Source organism: Callorhinus ursinus, unplaced genomic scaffold, assembly GCF_003265705.2.
Source record: "Callorhinus ursinus isolate GAN/ISIS: 27379988/994484 unplaced genomic scaffold, GSC_fseal_2.0 scaffold102, whole genome shotgun sequence".
Lineage (NCBI taxonomy): Eukaryota > Metazoa > Chordata > Mammalia > Carnivora > Otariidae > Callorhinus > Callorhinus ursinus.
In genome coordinates, this window is record NW_027397164.1 from 669,627 (window position 1) to 692,137 (window position 22,511).

The window sequence follows — 22,511 nt, forward strand, 5'->3', positions numbered from 1 at the left end:
AGCCAGGGGCCAAGAGGTGGGCTACTGGCCCGGGCCTCTTAGCTGGGGGAGCAGGAGCAGGGCCTTAGGCCCACTCCCCGCCTGACGCTAGGCCCTGTGCTCCCTCCTGCCCCCCTCGGCCTCCATGCTAGTCACTAACGGAGGCCCTGGCTAAAGGCAGCTGGGGGGTGCCTCCTCCTTCTCCAGGACTGGTGCTCACCCTGGGCTGGGAGGATCTGTCTCAAGCCCTAGCCAGACTGGGCTGCGGCAGCGACAGCAAACGCCAGGTGCAGACCCTGCCCTCTCACCACAGCCTGGAGGGCCCGGGCACCCTGCCCTGCTGCCTGCCCCGGGAGCGAGAGGTCGCTGAGGCAGGAGGCAGCACGGGAGCCCCTCTCCCCGGCCCAGAAAGGACTGGCAGCTGGGGGCTGGCGGTGGGAACGTCTGGCTTAGGGGGACGGTCGGCCCAGCTGTTGGGCTGGTTCTGCAGGTACCCTCCCCTGACAGCCCACCAGACACGCAAGCAGCAGCAGAGTGGATTGGCTTCTGGTTCTTTCTACTCACACCACGTGTTCTGGGTCGTTCTTGTTGTCCTGACTGAATGCCGATGTTTCCCCAAATCTGCCCAACATCCCGTTTTGCTTGTTTATGCTTTTCCAGGAAGAAGCGATGGCTCCTATCACTCATTTTATTCCAACTTGGGCTTCGGTTCATCTGAAGGCTCCACGAGCCTGGCACTGGGCGAGGCGCTGAGGAAATAAGAGAGGGGCTTACCTCCCTTTAGCCATGCCCCTGGGCTGGATGGAGATGGTCAGAAAGCCTGGCATTTGGGGGAATGAAGCAGGGCCCCAGGACGCCTTGAGTGTGTACCCTGATTCCCTCCTCCCATGGAGTCCCTCTTACCACCCCCTCCGGTCCCCCACCCCGCCCCCATTTCCTAGTTCTAAGGGAAGAGCCTACCAGGTTCCCCTCTCCAAGGTTCATGGGTGTCCTTATCCAAGCCTGTGCTCATGGAAGGTTGGGAGCCAAGGCCAAGTGTCAGCAGGAACAAGGGAAGCTAGGGGTGGATCCCCGGGCTGAGCCTGAGGAAGCCCACCCTGAGCAGTGACTTGGCTGCACGCTCTGTATGATGTCATTCCAGACCACACAGCCCAGATCAGGGACTGGGACACATTACCCCAAAGGGAGAACTTCTGGGCAGGGAGTGCAGTTCTCCTGAAGGATGAGACTTTCTCATTTTCCATCATCCCCGGATGTAGTAGTCCTCGGTGAGAGGTGAGGACTCGGCAGCAGGCCTTGGAAAGGAGGCTGCCTTCTCTCTCTTGGTCTGAAGGAGGAGAGGCTGAGATTCCACATGAGAAGGGGGGGCGGGGGGGCGGGGGGGGATTCATGGCATTTCAGCAAGCTATCCCTTGCAATGGACTTGACAATGAGGTGTTAGGTGGAGCAGCTTGGGCCTGTGACCACTGAAGGCAGACACAGCTCATAATCTCACACCTGCTCTTGGGTACCCATTGGGTGAGTTTGGCGGCTCTCCCCAAGCCCCCAGCAAAGCCTTGCCGGACAGTCCCCCTGCAGGCACTGGAGGGAAGATCTGGGCCCACATTCAGGACAAAGAGGGCCGTGGTTTGCAGTGGCCGCTAAGAGGAAGGGATGTCCAGATGGTATGGCGTAACCCACTGAAGGGAGCCAGGAGGCTGCCAGATGGGACAGGGTCTGGCCAGGTGACATGGAGGGGCCCATGGGTATTTCCTGGTGAAGATATGACTTCCTGTGCCCTCATGGACTGGGGACTCAAACCATGGGAAAGTGCCCCATGGCTGGGACATCTGTGCTCAGTGGAACTGCTGGGGCAGGAGGCTTTGTGACCCAGGTGGATACATGACCTTGAACTGGCCATATCTTCTCTCCACTCTTGGTTTTCCTCTCTGGACTGTTGTGAAGACCAGAAGAAATGAAGACGGGATCGACCTTGACAACATCGCCTGTTCTGGACACAGGTAAGGGACTGATTATGTAGGGGGCGAAGGAGCCATGGGGACTGAATCACACAGTACCCCCTCCTCAAGGAGTCCATGTCCAGTGCGGATGGCAGCACATAACAATCACAGAGTGCAATGACGGGTAGGAACAAAGGATGGGTGGGCCTGAATGACAAGTAATTTGGGAAGTGGAGATGTCCCCAGGGAGTCTTCTGAGCTGCGTCTTAGAAAAGTGCATCAGAAGAGGGAGTAAGGCCTCCCACATGGAAGGACCAGAGAGATGTAAGGTACAGCGTGAGCTGGAGGCGCAGGGCCGGCCGGGGGTTAATGGAAATGGGCGGTAATCCCTGTACATTATGAATGGACCAGTCATCATTAGGGCAGGTGAGCGGTGTGGGGGTGGGAGGACAGGGGAGGTGGGGGGTTGGGAGTGGAAGTGGAAAGGAGCTCAGGGATGAACCAGCCCAGCCTTCCTCTCTGGGAATCCTATACCCCCACTACCTCACTCCTCAACCACCCCAGGAGCCTCCCATCTGATCACCTGGCTTCACTTGGGGCCCCTAGGGGCCCTCCAGCACTCAGAGTGACCTTTTATTTTATGTATGTATGTATGTATGTATGTATGTATGTATGTATGTATATTTTTTTTAAAAATTGATTTATCTATTTGAGAGAGAGAGTGTGTGGGGAGGAGGGGCTGAGAGGGAGAGAGACTCTCAAGCCGACTCCATGCTAAGCACCGAGCTGACACAGGGCTCGATCCCAGGACCCTGAGATGAGGACCTGAGCTGGAACCAAGAGTCCTCGGATGCTTAATTGACTGCGCCACTCAGGCGCCCTGCAGAGTGACCTTTTAAAAACAGGTCAGAAGACATCACTCCCTTGTGTAAAATCCTTCATGACTTCCCCCCATGTGGGGTGACACCCACTCCCTACTGCAGGCCCCTCCTGCCCTTTGCTCACCCCCCTTTTCCTGCTCCACTAAGGCACCTGCATCATTCTTTTTTTTTTTTTTTAAGATTTTATTTATTTATTTGAGAGAGAGAGAAGCCACAAGCAGGGGGAGCGGAAGGCAGAGGGAGAGGGAGAAGCAGGTTCCCCGTTGAGCAGGGATTCCCCCCCGCAAAGCTGGGCTCGATCCCAGGACCCCGGGATCATGACCTGAGCCGAAGGCAGACGCTTAACCGACACTGAGCCACCCAGGCGCCCTAGGCACCTGCATTATTCCTGCCTGTCTCTTGCCACCCTGCCTGGATGCTCCCCGGTGGCTCCTTTTCACCATTCGGGCCTCTGATCAATGTTACCCCTGCAAAAAACCTTCTTCGGCCAACCATTTAGAGATAACCCCCCACCACTCTATCACAGTGTCAAGGAAAATCAGGGTGGACTGTGTGTGATAGAAAACCCAAAATCTCAGTGGTTTAAGCAAAACAGGAGTTTATTCCTCTTTGATGTAAAACCTGGAGTAGGAGGTCCCAGGCTGCCCTGGTGCTCTACAGTGTCAGGGACTCCACCCAGGTACCTTGTATTTTGTGGCATCTTTGGCAAGTGGCTTTCTCTTCGTGGTTCATGATGGCTGCTTGAGCTTCAGCCATCACTTCTGCATTCCAGTCAACAGGAAGGAGGAAAGGGTAAAGGACGATGCGCCCCTTCCCTTGAAGGACATTTCCTGGAGGCTGTTTCTGCTTACACCCCATTAGTCAGGACTAGTCACATGGCTATGCTCAGCTTCAAGGGAGCCTGGGAAATGTAGTCTTTATTTTGGGAAGTCTTGTGTCCAGAGTTCTAGTTCATGGGAAGAAAAGGAGAATGAAAATTAGAGGACGCCCTGTCATTCTCTGCCAGAGTCATATCACCTGCTAAATCCTCTTCTTTTTCTGACCAGCTGATAGTTTCCTGCTTAATTACCTCTTTCCACTAGAAAATAAATTCCATGAGGGCAAGTTTTTTGCTAGACTTGTCTATCACTGTATCTCCAGAGCCTAGCACAGTGCCTGGCACAGGTAGGCTCTGAATTTTTACTGAATGAATGAATGACTCCCCACAATAACTGTTTCAGGGAAACAGATGGGGAAAATGAGGCTCTGAGAGATTAGGTAACTTGCCTAAGGTGACATAGCAGGTAATAGGGCCATGAACCTTGCTCTCTGTGGCTCCGGCGTTGGTTCAGTGCTTTCTACCCATCGCGCCCGCTTCCCTGAGAGGAGATCCTCCACCCTGGATCAAGTTAGAAGCCAGCAAACAATCATGGGGACTCTATTAGTGCTGTTTCCCTGGGAAGTTCCCACCTCGAGTTCTCACCATGGCATGCCTTTAGCTTCTAATGGAATCAACATAAGAGCTGGTTGTTTTGGACGGTTTTCTGTAACTCTTCCACAAATCACGGGGTGAGGATGTTACATAGAAGCCATGAATTCGTTGGTCCCAGTGCTAGGAAGAGGTTTGAAACTTCAGGGGAACTAATAGGTTGTATTGTTTCACTTTGTTTCGGCTGAGGGAGAACTACCTACCTATCTTTTCAGATCTTCTTTTCTCCGAGGCCGCTAGGAAATTTGGAGTTTAAGTTTCGCGCCCAGAGGTAGCCCCACCCTCAGGAGAAGTGCTGGAGGGGACAGACCGTGTGACTTGGAACCAGGGGGCCAGGACTTTTGTCTCAGCTGATGCTCGGTGAGGAAGACTTTCAAACTTCCCTGAACCTTAGGCTGGAGGTTGTAAACGTTATCTTCCTTCCCTCCCAGGGCCCTTGGGAGGATTAAATGAGCTAATACATGGGAAAGCTCTCTAGAAATGCCTCAGTGATGCACAGATGGTTGGCCCTTACCACATGCAGTAACAGGGCACCCTGCTCGCCAAGGCTGAGCTGCAACTGCTCAGGCCCCAGGAGTTCTCTGATTAGATTGCAAAGTGGTCAGGGAAGGCTTCAAGGAGGAGGCTTCTTTCCAGACAAGTGGGACCCTCTGGTGCAGAACACTGACAGTGCTGTCTCGTCCCCTGTAGTGCTGGCCCCTTCCATTTCCCAGCCCAGCAGGTCCTGGTCCAAATAATTCTTTTTGGTTCCTTCTCATCCAACACTGACCCTGTGGTCTAGCCTCTGTCCCCAGGGGTAAAGCACAGCCCACAGGGGGAGAGAGAAGCAATGGGGATGGCACACAGCTCCCCGGAGACTGAAGGGCTTTGGAATGAGGAAGAGTTTAGACTTGGGCCAAACCTCAGCCAAGGGTGGGGAGGCTAAACTCTAGGCCCTTCCCACCTCGCTCTTTCCCATTAACCAGCAAGCTCTGACCCTCTGCTTCCTCAGCCATAGGAAAAGACTTGGGTCACAGGGCGCAAAGACCACCCTCAACAAGGCCAGCTGTCCTACAGGCTGTTCTTTGTTAATCCTCCCAATATTTGAATAAAGTGGGGCACAGAGAGTTCAAATAACCTCCCAGAGGTCACACCGCTCATAAGCGTGGAACTGGAACGGGATTCCCACAAGGGCAGCCAGGGTACAAAGATTGGAATGCGGACAGGGAGGGCAAACCCTCAAGGAAATGGCTCTTCTCAGTCAGTGAGAGTTCCAGGTCAAGCCGCCCCAGGGAGCCAGACCCAAGTGGGACCCTCAGGCTCAGGTGGGGCTGCACTGGGCTTACAGGCTTACGGAGGCCTGGAAGGCGGGTGGACAGGTTGGCCAACCCCTTCCTTCCAGCGGAATCCACATTCAGGCCTGAATCCTCCCAACCTCTGCCCACCTAGGGCCCAGACAGCAGGGGGAGGGGGGATGCAGGCCTGTTTGTGGGGAGCTCCACACCTGAAGGACCTTTGGGGAGGAGCAGAGAACCCACAGGTGAGTGGGCTGGAGAGAGGCCCCGTACCTGGAGGCTCCATGCATGGGAGCCGTGCCTGGGTGGAGGAAGTGTGGAGAGCGGTCCCCTCTTCCTTCCCACAGGGCTAGGGGGCTAGGGCACACAGGGAACCATACACAGTAAGCAGGGGCCCCCTGACCCTGCACTCCGTAGTCCACGCCCAGCCGCTTCTGGCGACCTCAGGATAAAGTCCAAATTCTTCCTTCTGACCCAGTTTCTGTTGACATCCTGGTCTGGCCTCCTGGCTGTGAACTTGCTCTTGATCCCAGGTCCTGCCGTACTAGTCCTGGTCTCTGCACTCGCCCTTCCCCTGGCTAAACGTTTTTTTTAAATTGAGCTCCGTCCCTCTCCTTAGGCAGGCCAGCCACCTCCCCTTCAGTTGACTTGCCACGTGTTCCCCATTGTGGCTGCTCTTCTCTGGGTCTTCCTGCAGGGACCCCCACCTATGCGCTTCCTCCCCTTCGCGACGGCCCCCCTGAGACTCAGTCCCCCTTTCAGGGCTGACCTGCACCCAGCAGGAGCTCCGAACTAGGTGGGGTGGGGTCCGCCTAGGCCTCACTCGGGCTACCAACCATCAGGCTCCGCTGGGAAGCTCGCTGTCCCTACCCCCTCCTTCCCAGGTCTACTCAGAAATGCGAAGTAGGCCACAGCCTCTTTGGCTGGGGGGATGGGAGCGAGGGGTCCGCCCCAGGCAGTATCCCTCTGGGCTCGGAGGGTCCCTGATGCCAGGAGGCAAGGTGGCAGGGTGCTACGTCTAGAAGGCTGCATCTGTGGTCCCCGGGGCAACTTTTGCTGTGTGGGAGGAACCCCGGCATTAAGGAGGGGTCTCCCCCAGTCACCCTCTCGGTGCCACTCGTTTTAAAGTGCTGATAGAATGCGGATCGTTGCAGTTGTGACGCCACAGGAAACCTTCGCAGTAAACAACGAGGGCAGCTCCACACTTGCTGGGCCTGGGCTGGGGGAGGGGGGAGGCGGCTATCGGGGTGGGGCGCAGGAATTTGCTCCTGTTCAGTCGCGGTGGCGAGAGGGCGGCTGGCGCACCTGAGCAGGAGCAGGACTTGGGGAGGTCTCTTCCGTCTCTCCTCTGTCTTTCCTGTCTTGCCCTTCGCTTGTGTCTTATATGCGTCCCCTGGGGTCTCTCTCTGTGGCTGCCCCTCCAGGGCAGGTAGGCCTCCCCGTCTGTCTGGGCCTCCCCTCCCAGCCCTCCTTCTCTCACCGTCCCTCCTGGCGGAAGCGACAAATGGCTCCTCCAGAAAAGGGCCAGGCCTGATGTGAGGGACAGCTCTTCCCGCCTCTAACAGTTCCATCCCCTCTCTGTCCCTCCTATCTGCTAAGCCAGATGTTTGGCGCCTCTGCCTGACAGCTGATGGCAGGGTCTGTCCCAGGGCCTGGGCCTATGGGTGTGTCCGTGTGTGTGTGTGTGTGTGTGTGTGTGTGTGTGTGTGTGTTTTGCAGGGGCATTGTGGTATGCCTCTTACCAGCTGTATGACCTTGAGTAAGTTCCCAGATATCATTAAAGTCTCAGATCCTTCATAACATTCAGCCTCCCAGAGAGGTTAGGAGGTAGTATGAGATTTTGTACAGGAAGCCCTGTACAGAGCTCTAGGCACATAGTCATGTTTGATAATTAGTAGCTACTGGGGCGCCTGGGTGGCTCAGTCGTTGGGCATCTGCCTTCGACTCCAGTCATGATCCCAGGGTTCTGGGATCAAGCCCCGTGTCGGGCTCCCTGCTCAGCTGGAAGCCTGCTTCTCCCTCTCCCACTCCCCCTGCTTGTGTTCCCTCTCTCGCTGTGTCTCTCTCTGTCAAATAAATAAAATCTTTAAAAATAATAATAATAATAATAATAATAATAATAATAATTAGGACCTAGTGCCATGGTTAGGAGAAAACCCTGTCAGCACAGGGGTCTCTTGAGGGAGCCCTCCATATGCTGGACCCTGAGGTGTGATATTCCCAGCCGGTGGGGGTGGATGCCCAAAGGCCTGCTGGTGGGGAAGGAGAGTTGCAAGGCCTCCGGGTTCCAAGAACCCCGGACCCTAGCTTCTCCTCCTTTGCAGACTGTCCCAATCGGGGGACCTTGAGCTGCCCACCCCCAAACCCAACAGGAAGATTGAGCTCTGGGGAGACCTTGTGGGGGAACCTTCAGAAACCTCTATTCCTCCCATGTGCCTCTGTGTCCCAGGGTGGGGAGATCAAGAGGCTCCAACAGACTCAGTTCAATAGCAGCTGCTCCTCCCAGAGCCTGGAGGAGGGCAGGGAGCCCCCCCAAGGCCAAGCTCACCAACCTCACCTCCCCACCCACCCACCCCCACTGCTTCTTGTTTCTTTTTGAATAAGCCTTGGAGCAGCCAATCAGGACCCAGAGCCTCGGGCCTGCCCCCCACGCTGGTTAATTTCAACTTCAGCCTGGCCAGTGGTGCCGAAGGGGGCACTGGGTGGAGTAGGGTGGGGTGGGGAGTAGAGAGTGGTGCCTGCGGGGCCCAGGCCCCTATCACAGAATCCAGTGCTGTCAGCTGGGCGACTTGGGAGGGGACATTAACCCATCTTGCCTTGGAGAAAAAATACTAGGTCTGATATGGGTGGGAAGCAGAGGATGGGGGAAGGGTTTCCAGTTGATGCTTCAGTTTGTCTTTTGGATAGCTGCAAGACATGGGGTTTGCTAAGCCTCAGCTCTGACAAGATGGGGAGTTAGTTCATTTATTCATCCAAGGAGTAGATCCATAACATTTATTTTGCCCTATAATGTGTCTGGCACCGTACTAGTCCTTGGAGATACAAAAGCCTCAAACCCATGCTGAGGGGCCTGGGCCTCAAGTCTGGAAGAGAGTAAACCCCATGGTCCTGGGACTGTGCAGAGAAAGGCAGCCGCCCAGAACCCATGTGAGCCTCCCAGGCACCAAGTCACACATTCGTTTTGGCCTATAAACCTCAGGACGAGCAGGGATTCCCACCCTCCAACCATGATGTAGCAGAGAGGTAAACAGATGTGCTCAAAGCGCTGTAGGTACTATGTCCATGAAGGAGTGGGCCCACGGCTTGGTGGGTCCCGCCATCTCGTCTCCATCTCAAATGGGAAGACCTGGAGGGCAGCTGCCAAGGTTGGCCAGCCCCTGCGGTGTGTAGCCCCCCTCCATCTGCCTCCTCTGCCCGGCGGCCCCCAAACCTTGCATGATCCCACCACAGGTGTGTCCTCTCACATCCAGGACTCTGCTGTTGGAGGTCCGCACTCAGACTCAGACCACATGTGGCCCAACACCCAGGTTGTTCTAAGTTCCCTCTCCTCATTTTGTACTTTTTTTTTTTTAAAGATTTTATTTATTTATTTGACAGAGATACAACAAGAGAGGGAACACAAGCAGGGGGAGTGGAGAGGGAGAAGCAGGCTTCCCGCCGAGCAGGGAGCCCGATGCGGGCCTCGATCCCAGGACTCCGGGATCATGACCTGAGCCAAAGGCAGATGCTTAACGACTGAGCCACCCAGGCGCCCCTCATTTTGTACTTTAAAGACAGAGTTTAGATCATTGGAAAATAACCATTGCAAAGAATCCTCAGTTGGCCTGGTAACCAGACATACTATGTTTGGAAATAATTTTGTGTCTGTTTTGTCAATTGTTTAAGGTGTGTAAAGCCTTCCGAAAAATCAGCCATGTTTCCATTACAGTGCCTAATTGTGGTAGAGTCACCATGGCCCAGGTGACTGAGTTCATATTCCAACTCTAGCATTTTCCAACTGTGTGACCTTGGGCAGTTTACTTCACCTCTCTGGACTTCCGTCTGCTCAGATGCCAAACTGGAACCGGGTGATATCTAGTACCTTCCTCCCAAGGTTGTGAGGATCCATGAAATACGGCATATAAAGCATGTCAAACAGTGCCTGGCACGTAGCAAACACAATAGTAAGCGTTCCCTAGTTTTATTGGCATTGCCAAAAGGCAATTCGTGCTTAACATGTTTAGAGAAAAAAAATGTTTAGAGAAATTTGTCAAATTCCTAATTTGGGTGAATTTGTTGGGTGAATATTAGAGAGATGTTGATTGCTTAAAGCGATATCAATTCCTCAGTAGATTCAGAAGGTTAATAAATGGGACATGAAACCAAGTTTGCATACTAGTGAGGATTTCTCTCCACCAGTAAAGGCCCTTGGACTTTATTTTTTTATTTTTTAAGATTTTATTTATTTGACAGAGAGAGACACAGCGAGAGAGGGAACACAAGCAGGGGGAGTGGGAGAGGGAGAAGCAGGCTTCCCGCGGAGCAGGGAGCCCGATGCGGGGCTCGATCCCAGGACCCTGGGATCACGACCCAAGCTGAAGGCAGACGGTTAACGACGGAGCCACGCAGGCGCCCCAAGGCCCTTGGACTTTAAAGAATTTAATAAATAACCTCTCCTACCCGCAACTCCTGTAAACGTGTCTGTAGTGACACCGCCCGCCCTCCAGGGGGCTCAGGCTGTTCCTTGGGACTCCCTACCTCTCCTGAGCACACCACCCCCACCACTTACAGTCTTCCTCCCTCAAGGTCGTCCCCCCGCCCCCGCTCCTTCTCTACAGCCCGAAATGAACTTAAGCCTACCCCATTAAAATAACCGATCTTCTCTTGACCCTACAACGATTGCCCTGTTGCTCTCCCATTCACAGCTCACCTCCTCTTCCTCACCCCTCGTTCCCTCCTCTGCCCAAGGCTGTCCAGCATCTCCCCATCTCCCCTTTCCACTAATAACCAATTAGTTGCTAAATCTAATGGACACTGCCCAGCTCCCCAACTGGATTTCTCCCTCGCATTTGACATGTGCAGCCTCTCCCTTCTTGGAAATGTCTGCTTTTAGCTCCCCTCCTATCTCTTTGATGGTTTCTTCTCTATCTTCTAGGCTGGCTCATCTTTCTCCTATCACCTCCGCCCTTGTCGGTGCTCCCCAAAGTTTGTCTTTCCTGAGCTGTCTTCTCCTTACACTCTGCACGCTCTTGTAACTTGGTCCTCTTCCAGGTTGCCCTATCTCAGCCAATGACATCCCCAGCCACCCATTGCTCAAGCCAGAAACCCGGGAGTAATTGCAAAACTTCCACCGTATCTGGCCAAATCATCAAGAAGCTATCCATTGGCTTCCCTGTGACTGATGACCTTTCTATAGCCCAAATCAGAGCCTTTTACTCCTTGCTAATGTTCAAATGTCATAGCTCTAACTTCCAGTTTCCTTCTTCCTCTTCATTTCCTCCACTTATGCAGGAAACTACATGTAGAACGTGGTTGAGTATCACAGGGCATGGCACACACAGATGCTCAATAAATGTTTGTTGAATGTGCACGCTGATGCTGATAGAGGTCAGAAGATGGGCAAATACATACCATGCAGTTCCCGATGGTCGAGCCTAGAACAATAGGAGCAAAAAAATAAACAAAGTAGGGGCGCCTGAGTGGCTCAGTCGGTTAAGCGGCTGCCTTCAGCTCGGGTCATGGTCCCAGGGTCCTGGGATAGAGCCCCGCATCGGGCTCCCTGCTCAGCGGAGAGTCTGCTTCTCCCTCGCCCTCTGTCTGCCGCTGTGCCTACTTGTGCTCTCTCTCTATCTCTGTTAAATAAATAAATAAAAATCTTAAAAATAAATAAATAAATAAATAAACAGAGTAGTATTGGATTATAACCCAAAGTATAAAATAAATATCCATGAGTCTGTATTGATATATTTAAATGTTTGAATAAATTAATAAATGGAAGGGAAGAGATAAATCTCCCAAGCAGAAGAATTCTAGATAATATATATTGATACTCCGCGCGCCTGGGTGGCTCAGATGGTTAAGCGTCTGCCTTCGGCTCAGGTCATGATCCTGGAGTCCTGGGATCGAGTCCTGCACTGGGCTCCCTGCTCCTTGGGAGCCTGCTTCTCCCTCTGCCTCTCTCTTTCTGTCTCTTATGAATAAATAAATAAAATCTTTAAAATATATATATAGGGGTGCCTGGGTGGCTCAGTTGGTGAAGCGACTGCCTTCGGCTCGGGTCATGGTCCCAGGGTCCTGGGATCGAGCCCCGCATCGGGCTCCCTGCTTGGCGGGAGGCCTGCTTCTCCCTCTCCCACTCCCCCCACTTGTGTTCCCTCTCTCTCTGTCTCTCTCTCTCTCTCTGTCAATTAAATAAATAAAATCTTTAAAATATATATATATATATATATATATATTGATACTCCATCCTCAAGGAGGGGGAACATAACTCCCCACTCTTCAAATGTAGGCAGTGCACAGTGACTCCCTTCAAGAAGTTTGGGAAGTGTGTAGGGGGGAGGAGGCACATAACTTGACAGTGTAGTAATCTGACAAATGCTACCTCAGCCATGAGCAAGGTCAACATCATCAGCCATTAATTATGTTGATAGTACGTATACTTGATATGATTGGATGAATAGGGGACTCCATGCTCTTCCTTCCTAAAACTCATGCTCTAATCATGAGAGAAGCATCAGAGTCCAACAGAGCAATGTGATGGGTTAGTTCTACATGTCAACTTGACTATAGTGCTCCATTATTCAGTTAAACACTGATCTAGGTGTTGCTGTGAAAGTATTCTGTATATGTGATTAACCCCTACAATCTGTTGACTTTAAGTAAAGCATAATATGGATGGTCCTCTCCAATCAGTTGGAAGGCCTTGAGAACAAAAGGAAGGGCTCCCTGATGGAGGAGAATTTATGCCTGTGGACTGCAGCATCAGCCCCTGCCCTACAGACTTTGGACTTGCCTAACAAGCCCCCCACAATTGAGTAAGCCAATTTCTTTGTGATAAAGCAGTAAATCAAATGTACCAAATATAAATATTTATATGTATTTATATATAAATATCTATATGTATTTTTAATATATAAACATTTATCTATAAATACCCAAAATATATTTATAAATATATATACATATATATACATATATATGTTCACTGAGAGAGAGAGAGAGAGAGAGAGATCTCTATCTGTATGTCTCTATCTATCTGTTCTACTGGTTCCCATGGGTTAAAGAAGAAACCAAAATGGAAATTATAAAATGTTTTGAACTGAATGAAAAAATATTTGTGGGATGTGGCCAAAGCAATATTCAGAGAGAAAAATTATGGCCTTAAATGTATATATTGGATAATAAGTTTATAATAAATAATTTAAGTACCATTTCTATAATTTAGCAGAACAAGATGAGTCCCTTAAAAGTAGAAAAAAAACTAAGAGTAAAAATACATAAAATCCAAAATAAAATATCATAGAATGAGTAACAACAAAGTTAGTTGTTCTTTTTTTTAACATTGTATTTATTTGACAGAAAGAGACACAGCGAGAGAGGGAACACAAGCAGGGGGAGTGGGAGAGGGAGAAGCAGGCTTCCCAACGAGCAGGGAGCCCGATGTGGGGCTCGATCCCAGGACCCTGGGACCATGACCTGAGCCGAAGGCAGACGCTCATGACTGAGCCACCCAGGCACCCCCAAAGTTAGTTTTTTAAAAAAGATTGATAAAATTTAAAAATCTCCAGTGGATTTATCATGAAAACAAAGATCTCATATTGCAAATATCAGAAATGAAAAGGTGATGGAGTGCCTGGCTGGCTCACTTAGAAGAGCATCCAACTCTTGATCTTGGGGTTGTAATTTCAAGCCCCATGTTAGGTGTAGAGATTACTTAAAATAAATAAATAAAATGTTTTTAAAAAGAAATGAAAAGGTAAACTTCGCTACCAATTTTAAGGGCATTAAAAAATAAGAGGATATGATGGATAAATTTATGCCAAAATTTTTAAATTTTCAATAAAATGGACAAAGTCTTAGAAAATTATGACTTAAAATAATTGTGACTTAAACCAAGAAGAAAAAAGGGAATTCTATCTCATCCTGACAAAGTTACAAGGATTGGACTTGCTGTCTTGCTGTAAAGAACTAGAAAGCTAGAAAACATATATGAAACAACTGTTTTAGACACTGATGACAGGCAGGGCAGGGCCGAGATCTCTAGGAGAAGGGGAGAAACAAGGTGAGCCCTATAATTGTCGCAGTTTCTGCCTGGAGGCACTGTCTAGACCACAGTACTGGGAAGTTTTCCTAAAGCAGTGGGTTTGCTGGGTTGAGCTGAGAGATCAGAGTTTGGGGAAGCTGTAACAACTGGAATTTGCAGAATGGAATACTAAAGAAGAAGGAGCTATGGATGCAAAGAGCTCCAGAAATATGCATCGGAGCGTCCTAGAGACTGCTGTTGAAGACTAAGCCATGTATGTGGGGGTGAAACTCCACACATCTGAGAGAGGCAGTGGCCTGCTGTAAGCTAAAGACTTCCCAGAGATTACAGAAGACTAGGATATAGTTAAGTTAGCCATCCAGAGTGGAGAAACCTTGTTAAAACACTCAGGACAGGGGCGCTTGGGTGGCTCAGATGGTTAAGTGTCTGCCTTCGGCTCATGTCATGATCCCAGGGTCCTGGGATCGAGCCCCACGTTGGGTTCCTGGCTCAGTGGGGAGCCTGCTTCTCCCTCTCCCTCTGCCTTTTCCTCTGCTCATGCTCTCTCTCTCTCTCTCTGTATCTCTGTGTCTCAAATGAATAAATAAAATATTAAAAAAAACAAAACAAACACTCAGGACACTCAGTAGAGACTCTAGAAAGGTAACAAACACTTTAGTTAGTAGGGCAATTTTAACCTTAGAGTAAAGGCAAATTTAGACCTTCCCTAACATCTAAAAAAATAAGCTTTAAAATAATTAAGTTAAAAAAATAAAAGAATTAAGCTTATCATGAATAAATTAACTAATTGCCTGTTAGAACCAAGTCCAGCATTTTGGAAAACAACAAAATCCAGCACCTTGAGTAACTCAATAAGTCATGGTCTGAGAGAAAATGTTTGCAACATACATATCTGACAGAAGCCTTGTATCTAGACTATATAAAGAGCTCCTACAACTCAATAATGAAAAAGGCAAACAACTCAATAAAAAACATGGCAAAAGTCTTGAACAGACACATCACAGACTTACAAAAATAAATGGCTAATAAGCTCATGAAAAAGCTCAACAGCATTAGTCATCAGAGAAATGCAAATTAAGTCCACGATGAGATATCACTACATACTCACCTAAATGGTTAACATGCAAAAAGATCGAGGTACCTGGGTGGCTCAGCCTGGGTGGCTCAGTCGTTAAGCATCTGCCTTCGGCTCAGATCATGATCCCAGGGTCCTGGGATCGAGTCCTGCATCGGGCTCCCTGCTCGGCAGGAAGCCTGCTTCTCCCTCTCCCACTCCCCCCGCTTGTGTTCCTGCTCTCGCTAACTCTCTCTCTGTCAAATAAATAAAATCTTTTTTTAAGATTTTATTTATTTAGGGCGCCTGGGTGGCTCAGTTGGTTAAGCGACTGCCTTCGGCTCAGGTCATGATCCTGGAGTCCCGGGATCGAGTCCCGCATCGGGCTCCCTGCTCGGCGAGGAGCCTGCTTCTCCCTCTGACCCTCTCCCCTCTCATGTACTCTCTCTCTCATTCTCGCTCTCTCAAATAAATAAATCTTTGAAAAAAAAGATTTTATTTATTTATTTGAGAGAGAGGGAATGAGAGATAGCACGAGAGGGAAGAGGGTCAGAGGGAGAAGCAGACTCCCTGTTGAGCAGGGAGCCCGATGTGGGACTCGATCCCGGGACTCCAGGATCATGACCTGAGCCGAAGGCAGTCGCTTAACCAACTGAGCTACCCAGGCGCCCAAATAAATAAAATCTTAAAAAAAAAGTGCAAAAAGATCAACAGCACCAAGTGTTGGAAAAGAGGTGGAGTATTGGGAATCATACAGTTTTATATATTGTACAAATTGTTTTTTTTTTAAGATTTTATTTATTTGACATAGAGACAGCCAGAGAGGGAACAAAAGCAGGGGGAGTGGGAGAGGGAGAAGCAGGCTTCCCGCTGAGCAGGGAGCCCGATGCAGGGCTTGATCCCAGCACACTGGGATCATGACCTGAGCCGAAGGCAGATGCTTAACGACTGAGCCACCCAGGCGCCCCACATTGTACAAATTGTACAACCACTTTGGAAAATGCTTTCGCAGTTTCTTTAAAAGTTAATCATATACTTATCTTATGATTCATTTATTCACTCCTAGATATTGATCCAAGAAGATATGAAATATTTGTTCACAAAAACCTTGAATGAGAATGTTCATCAAAGTTTTCTTCATAATCACCGAAAAACTAGAAATAGTTCAAACTTCAATCAACAGGAGAATGAATTGGGCACCTGGGTGGCTCAGTCGTTAAGTGTCTGCCTTCAGCTCAGGTCATGATCCCAGGCTCCTGGGATGGAGCCCTCCCTGCTCAGCAGGAAGCCTGCTTCTCCCTCTCCCACTCCCCCTGCTTGTGTTCCCTCTCTCGCTGTGTCTCTCTCTGTCAAATAAATAAATAAAATCTTTAAAAAAGAAAATCCAGGAGAATGAATAGACAAACTGTGGTATACGTCTCATCAATAAAAATAAACAATTACTTACCCATGCTTCAACATCAGTGAATCTCAAAAGCATCATGCTGAATGAAAACAGCCAGAGCCAAAGAGTATTTATTGTATGTTTCCATTTATATAAAGTTCTAGAATAGGCAGAATTAATCTATGGTTCTAGAAATCAGTAGTTGCTGGGGCGCCTGGGTGGCTCAGTCGTTAAGCATCTGCCTTCGGCTCAGGTCATGATCCCAGGGTCCTGGGATCAAGCCCCGCATCTGGCTCCCTGCTCGGCAGGAAGCCTGCTTCTCCCTCTGCCACTCCCCCTGCTTGTGTTCCCTCTCTCGCTGTGTCTCTCTGTCATATAAAAAATTAAAATCTTTAAAAAAAAAAAAGGGGCGCCTGGGTGGCTCAGTTGGTTAAGCGACTGCCTTCGGCTCAGGTCATGATCCTGGAGTCCCGGGATCAAGTCCCACATCGGGCTCCCTGCTCGGCGGGGAGTCTGCTTCTCCCTCTGACCCTCTTCCCTCTCCTGCTCTCTATCTCTCATTCTCTCTCTCTCAAATAAATAAATAAAATCTTTAAAAAAAACTTAAAAAAATAAAAATTAAATTAAAAAGAATAAAAATACTGAATGTTGGGGCGCCTGGGTGGCTCAGTTGTTAAGCGTCTGCCTTCGGCTCAGGTCATGATCCCGGGGTCCTGGAATCGAGCCCCGCATCCGGCTCCCCACTCAGTGGGAAGCCTGCTTCTCCCTCTCCCACTCCCCCTGCTTGTGTTCCCTCTCTTGCTGTGTCTCTGTCAAATAAATAATAAAATCCTTAAAAAAAAATACTGAATGTTGGCAACTATATGAAGCAAGTGGACCTCCCATACATTGATGATAGGGATGTAAAATGGTACAACCACTTGGGAAATTTCTTACAAAGTTAAACACATACTTACCATATGATTAGCAATTCCATTTCTAGGTATATACCCAAGAGAAACAAAAATATTTGATTACAAGTATTGAAAATTTATACAATACTATTTGTAGTAGCGTTAGCCAAAACAGTAAAAAAGAATCAAAACAATCCCAATGTCCACCAACAAGTGAATGGACAAATAAATTGTGTTACATCATACAATGGAATAATACACTTTATCCACTATATTTATCCACCAATCCCCATCAGCAATAATAAGGGATGAATTAAGGACACTTGCAACAACATGAATGAATTTCCAAAATGTTATGCTAAGTGAAAGAAGCTAGACACAACATTGTACCTCCTATATGATTTCACTTAATGAAGTTCTAAAAAAAAAACAAAAACAAAACTAGTCTACAGTGACAGAAAGTAGATAAATGGTTGCCTGAGGTGAGGGGTGATGCAGAGGACTGACAGGGAGGAGGCACAAAGAAACCTTTTTGGGGATGGAAATATTCCATATCTTTATTGTGGGTGTATACATTTGTCAAAATTCACTGACTTGTAAAATTAACATGGGTGCACTTATTGTGTGTAAATTATTCCTCAGTGATGTTGATTTTTAAAAATGGAGAAACCGGGCGCCTGGGTGGCTCAGTTGGTTAAGCGACTGCCTTCAGCTCAGGTCATGATCCTGGAGTCCCGGGATCGAGTCCCACATCGGGCTTCCTGCTCAGCAGGGAGTCTGCTTCTCCCTCTGACCCTCTTCCCTCTCGTGCTTTCTATCTCTCATTCTCTCTCTCTGAAATAAATAAATAAAATCTTTAAAAAAAAAAATAAAAAATAAAAAAATAAAAATGGAGAAACCAATTGACAAAGTCAAAATAAAAAACTAAGAATAAACAGAATACCCAAATAATCCACAACTATTAAAGAAATTGGATCAGCAGTCAAAGATAGTTCCGTGACCAGTTAGCTTCATCACTAAATTCAGCCACATATTCAAGAAGCAAATGCTTCTAAGATTCACAAATTATTCCACAAAGCATAAAAGATAAGAGGGCATGTCTTAACTCATTTAACATAATCTTAATACCCAAACCTGGCATGGATAGTACAAGGAAGGAAAATAACAGGTCAATCTCACACATGAACATAAGTTTTTAAATCCTAAATGAATAAAACATTAAGTAACCTAAAACCAGTTTTATATATATATATATAACTATAATACACCATGACCAAATTGGCTTATCGTATAAATGGAATTTATAACATTAGAAAAATCAATTAATGTAAACCTCCACATGAATATGAAGAAAGAGTAAAAACTATATATTCATCTCAGAAACAGAAAACACATTTGATAAAATTTGCCATCCATTAATGATTAACACTTTGAGCAAACTAAGAATAGAAGGGAACTTCTGTAGCCTGAGAAGGAATATCTATAAAAAAAACCTATAGCAAACATCATGCTTAATAACGAAATCTTTCCGGGCGCCTGGGTGGCTCAGTTGGTTAGGCGACTGCCTTCGGCTCGGGTCATGATCCTGGAGTCCCAGGATCGAGTCCCGCATCGGGCTCCCCGCTCAGTGGGGAGTCTGCTTCTCCCTCTGACTCTCTTCCCTCTCGTGCTCTCTATCTCTCATTCTCTCTCTCTCAAATAAATAAATAAAATTTAAAAAAAATAACGAAATCTTTCCTTCTGAGGCCACAGGACAAGGATGCTTGTTATTTGGCAAGGGAAAAACAAACCTGTTTTTGCAAATGACCTAATTGTGTGTCAAGACAATCCAAAAGAAGCTGCAGGTCAATTATTTCGTCTTATAGAAATTTTTAGTAAATTATCAGCATCAGCTTAAAGATCAATTGCACAAAGACAATCAACTCAATTAAAAAATTGTCAAAGGGGGCGCCTGGGTGGCTCAGTCGTTAAGTGTCTGCCTTCGGCTCAGGTCATGATCTCAGCGTCCTGGGATCGAGCCCCACCTTGGGCTCCCTGCTCGGCGGGAAGCCTGCTTCTCCCTCCCCCACTCCCCCTGCTTGTGTTCCTGCTGTTGTTCTCTCTCTGTCAGATAAATAAAATCTTTTAAAAATAATAATAATAATTGAGCCTCAGCACCATCCCACGTGAGGGCTGAGAGAACTGAGGTATTTATTCACCAATTCCCATCCAGTATTCCCTGAAGGTTGCTCTGGATGGGAGTACCATTCCCCAGAACTTTCAGCCTGCCCAGTGTTAGTAGGGCAGGCTCCAGTGGCCAGAGAAAGCCCTCGGGGAAAGAACTGCAGTTTTCCTGGCAGCTGGAGGTTCTTCCAGTGTACCCAAGGACTTGGGGAATGTGGAAGGAGCATGGACAACCTTGACTTCATCAAGGGAAGAATCCTTTCACTAGATGTAACAATGGTTCCATTCAGCTGGAGATTAAGGCTTGCCTGGGCTCAGAGCACAGAAGGAGGTTACTTTCTGCGGTGACTATCCCAAATACCAAGGGATATTGCATTGCAGCTATACAATGATGGTAGGGTGGACTATGTCTAGAACCCATGTGATTTGCTGGTAGGGCTCTTTCTTCCATGTCTGATAGCAAAAGTTAAAGAAAAAACATAGGGGGAGCCTGGGTGGCTCAGTTGGTGAAGCGACTGCCTTCGGCTCAGGTCATGATCCTGGAGTCCCGGGATCGAGTCCCACATCGGGCTCCCTGCTCAGCAGGGAGTCTGCTTCTCCCTCTGACCCTCTTCCCTCTCGTGCTCTCTATCTCTCATTCTCTCTCTCTCAAATAAATAAATAAAATCTTAAAAAAAAACATAGGAACTCAATTCTGAGGATTTAGATTTATCAAGAATGAAGATTTGGTCACCTGACCTGGTCAAAAAACAGTAACAACAAACTGAGATTTTGGCTAAGGGCAAGTGAAAATGAAATGAATAATGGAAGAGGAGAGTTATAAAGATCAACTTAAGACAACTTACAGAAATAAGGATTGTAGAAGTTACTGGTATTTTCTTTCTTTTTAAGATTTATTTGAGAGGGGCACCTGGGTGGCTCAGTCGTTAAGCGTCTGCCTTCAGCTCAGGTCATGATCTCAGGGTCCTGGGATCGAGCCCTGAATAGACTCCTTGCTCAGCGGGAAGCCTGCTTCTCCCCCTCTCCCTCTGCCCCTCTGCTCACTCTCTGTCTCTCTCTCAAATAAATCTTTTTTTATTTATTTTTATTTTTATTTTTTAAAGATTTTATTTATTTGACAGAGAAAGACACAGCGAGAGAGGGAACACAAGCTGGGGGAGTGGGAGAGGGAGAAGCAGGCTTCCCGTTGAGCAGGGAGCCCGATGCGGGGCTTGATCCCAGGACCCCGGGACCATGACCCGAGCCGAAGGCAGACGCTTAACGACTGAGCCACCCAGGCACCCCTCAAATAAATCTTTTTTTTAAATTATTTTTATTTATTTGAGAGTGAGCATGAGTAGGGGGAGGGGCAAAGGAAGAAAGAGAAAAGCAGACTCCCCACTGAACAGGAGCTCTATCCCAGGACCCTGAGATCATGACCTGAGCTGAAATCGAAAGTCAGATGCTCAACGGACTGAACCACACAGGCGCCTCCAGGAATTTTCTTTCTTGCTTGTTTTGTATTATATATACCCTCTCTCTATTTTAATTCCCCTCATCCTTTCTTACCCTTATTACTTTATATAAGGGCTGTTGTTGGTGGTGAATTTTATACTTCAGTCTTTAGGTTACAGAATCCTCTAGAGGAAATGTGGCTGAACTAGGAGAGGTATTAGCATCACCCAGAAATGGATACTGTTACTGTAAAGATTTTGCATCTCCACTTTTGGGGAGGGCGCCAGAGCATCTTCTTTTGTACAGAGGACAATTACATCTTGCTAGGCAAAGGCATGAAGTTTGTTACTGTTCAAATATGTATAGAAACATGTGTGTAAATGTTGAGCAGGAAAAGAGGTAGACGGGTACCTGTTATTCATTTCTTGCCTTTCTGCTCCAACTCCATTCTTCGCGTCTTTGCTGTCTGATGCTGGGTGGAACTAAGACTCTGCAAACTTGTTTTCCAGACTCCATTACTAACCAGCTTTCTGTTAGGTTCTGTTAATAGGAGACACTAGAGAGAGATGGAACACAGGAAGAAGGGAGAGGAAACTATCTCCCCATTTTTCTGGTTTTGTTCAGAGTTGCTCTACTGCTGGAAGTTGGCTCCAGCCTTCAGTTTCTTTCTGCATGCCAAGAACCAGCTTTGTAGAAGCCTCCTCTGAGGGTTAAGCAGCAGCCCGCTGGTGACTCTGCCTGAGTCTGAGCCCCAACTCAGTAGGGCCCTCCCTGTGGGCTCCTTGGGTGTAGTAATCCCACCTCTTCTCTTTTGTTCCCTGAGCCCTCGTTGCTTCATTTATTACTGGTTCCGTGGTGTCTCGGTGTTCCCTTTCTTTTTTTGCTTTTAGTCTTCTAACTCTTGTGTAACCAATTCCCTGTATTAAATTTCCTCTATCTGAAATACATAATATGGTTTCTGTTTTTCTTACTAGGCCCTATCTGATACACAGTTACCCTCAATGATAGAATAGATAAACTGTAGTATTGACATGCATTGGAATAGTATGCAAGGAAAAAAATATAGAACGACTAGAAAGAATAATATAGAAAGAATTTTCTTTTAATAGAGAAACATTAAACTACATTTTTTTATTGATGGACACATAGGTGATAGAACTATTAAGAAAAGCAAGGAAATGTTTATCACAAAGGTCAGTGGTTATCTCTTGGGGGTATGGATGAAGATGAGATCTGGGAGAGGTATATGGGAAATCCTGAGTTCTTGACAGTTTTCTATTTCTATTTCTTCATCTTTAAGGTGATGACACTGGTGTTTGTTTTGTAAATATTCTTTAAACTGCACCTATGTGGTTTATGTGCTCTTTTGTGCATATAACATATCCTGCAATTGAAAAACAAAAGACCATCATGATTGGCATTGGCTATGTATCTGGAGGCAGGAAGATGATAAGAGGGGCTTCTAGAAGTGAGGTAAGAGAGAAAAGGCAAAGGAGGGATGGAAAAGATCAAGTCTGAGGTCCCAGGAGCCAAGAATTGAGGCTGAGGTTGAGTGGACATGAGATCTGTGCTGGGAGCCAGGACCTTCTCCCCTGCCCCCAGGGAGTCAGACCAGGGTTGTGAACTTGTACAGGCTTTTTATCTCTTCCTCCTCTGTTTGTGTTAATAGAGGGTCCCTGCCTGCTGATCATATTCAGATGTTGGTGCACATTGGAATCAATGTGGAGACATATGACCATACAGTAGCAAAATGGAGTAAATCCAGCAGGTGGGCATAGTTGGTGAATAGATATGAGCTG

General features: G+C 47.8%; 1 long non-coding RNA gene across 1 annotated transcript; it reads right to left on the reverse strand.

Moving 5' to 3' along the window:
- Positions 1–3,381: 3,381 nt before the first annotated feature.
- LOC112815706 (uncharacterized) lies at positions 3,382–7,057 on the reverse strand. Its single transcript, XR_003206041.2, has 2 exons — positions 7,023–7,057; positions 3,382–3,746 (listed from the first exon to the last, which is right to left on the reverse strand). It is a non-coding gene; the product is annotated as an uncharacterized lncRNA (long non-coding RNA).
- Positions 7,058–22,511: the final 15,454 nt, after the last annotated feature.